The following is a 1,861-nucleotide window of genomic DNA, read 5'->3' on the forward strand; positions in this document are numbered from 1 at the left end:
CCTCTTGACGTCATGGCCACTAGAAGCATCTTTCTAGAAGTTGCACTACCCAGAATAATAAGAATACAAAGACTCAAAGAGCAAACAATATTCTTTCTTTAAATATAGGGAAGAAAATATAAGATTCTGTCTCGCTGCAGACAAGATGAGGAAATTAAAGAAAAATGAAAATTCACAATCTAGTTTTATATATGAAAACGTATATTAATTAATCCTACAAAGTTGTGCGAACCCAAAATCATTTCTTCTGTTTATTTCCTTCGTCTGAAAGGCCACCAAAATTCCCAAAAGAACAACAACATTAGAGAGAGAGAGAGAGAGAGAGAGAGAGAAAAGAGGCTAGGCAAAGGCCAAATGATCAAGCAAGCTAGCATCGAGAATTAATTAAGCAGTTCCTCAATCCTCCATGAAGAACAAAGAGTAGTCCTCGATCAGTTCCTTGTCTTGTTGGTGTTTGTGTTTTCTTCTTTGAGGAAATCCAGCAGGACGGTGCTCTTGCATTTCGGGCATTTTGGATCTACGTGGGATAACATGACGTACATGAGGCATCGAGGACAACCTACGAGCATCATCGATTGGACTTCCAGGTGGTTTCTGGGGGAGTACACTGTCGACTCCTCAGGCTCCGATGAAACGCATGAGCCCTCAACCGACATATCCGATGAAGAAGAAGAAGTCGAAACATTTGGCGACTCAACCGGTGTGTTTACCCTTGGTGGTGACAAGTTGAGCTCCAATCCCAGTTTTGGACTATCCTCCCTCCGGCTCATGTTTGAAAAAAACACAACCTTAAATTTGCGTAATATTTTAACCTGTCTAGAGAAATCAAAGTGTTAGCAAATCTGCTTTGGGATACTTTGTTGTATTCTTAATTAATTTTTTTGTTAATATATAGTCTAAAAAAAAAAAAAAGATTTACCTTGTATATAAGTTGAAGGAAATTAAACTGCCGTTCAAATGGAGAAACAGAGAGTCGGCGGGGCAACAGTAGGAAGATTTGCTAAGGACTCTGAGAACATATACCTATCCCACCGTCGACGAAGGTTTGGCATTCTCGTTGATGTTGGAGTACTTCTAATACCATTAAATAGTGAACTTGAGAGAGAGAGAGAGAGAGAGAAGAGATCTTTCAACTCTTTTAATTATGGGTAGGAATGGAAGGTGAGCAGAAACTAGTTGGAGAGAGAGAGAGAGAGAGAGAGAGAGAAAACATCAGGTAAGATCGAATTGGATTGACTTGGAAAAGAGAAGTCGTGGTACAAAGTGGAAATTGATGGATGATTGTAAATGTACTTATTAACTGAGGATGAAAAATGCCAAGTCCTTGTGAAAGAAACATGTTAAAGTGCCACTTGTTATATATTTCATCAATATATATATGACTCCCACTTGTTTTGTATATGTGCCCAACTGATTGATCAACAAGATAAATGAAAACATGTTTATCTTTTCTTTTCTTTTTTTTCTTTTTCTTTTTCTCTTAGTTTGGTTTTACATTTTCTTGTCAAAAAATAACTAAGCTCAAAATTGGTGAAGGTCCAGCACAGGTTTAGGGTTATTTTTTCAGAAGTGGGTACGCGAAATAGTCTTGTTTTACCAATTGATTTGGGCTTGGAAGGCTAAATAATCATTTATTATATAAATTTGAATATTGACTTTTATATTTATGACTAATTAATTAGCTATTTGAATAGAAAACTCAGCCAAGCTTGAAGTTATGTTTATGGTTGATGTGATCCAAACTTTAGGAAGCAATATTTGACTACATATTCTTCAAGCTGGAAACTAGTACAAGCAACAAACCAAGACCACATTTTTTTTTGTAAATATCTATCTTGTCATTAAGAAGTTCCGATTGTTT

At 36.4% G+C, this 1,861-nt stretch overlaps 1 long non-coding RNA gene across 1 annotated transcript; it reads right to left on the bottom strand.

Annotated features, from left to right (window-relative positions):
• Window positions 1-161: 161 nt before the first annotated feature.
• Window positions 162-1,159, bottom strand: LOC132164346 (uncharacterized). The gene is made up of 2 exons (XR_009438369.1): window positions 920-1,159; window positions 162-816 (listed from the first exon to the last, which is right to left on the bottom strand). It is a non-coding gene; the product is annotated as an uncharacterized LOC132164346 (long non-coding RNA).
• Window positions 1,160-1,861: the final 702 nt, after the last annotated feature.

This window comes from Corylus avellana, chromosome ca10 (genome assembly GCF_901000735.1).
Source record: "Corylus avellana chromosome ca10, CavTom2PMs-1.0".
NCBI classification, from domain to species: Eukaryota; Viridiplantae; Streptophyta; class Magnoliopsida; order Fagales; family Betulaceae; genus Corylus; species Corylus avellana.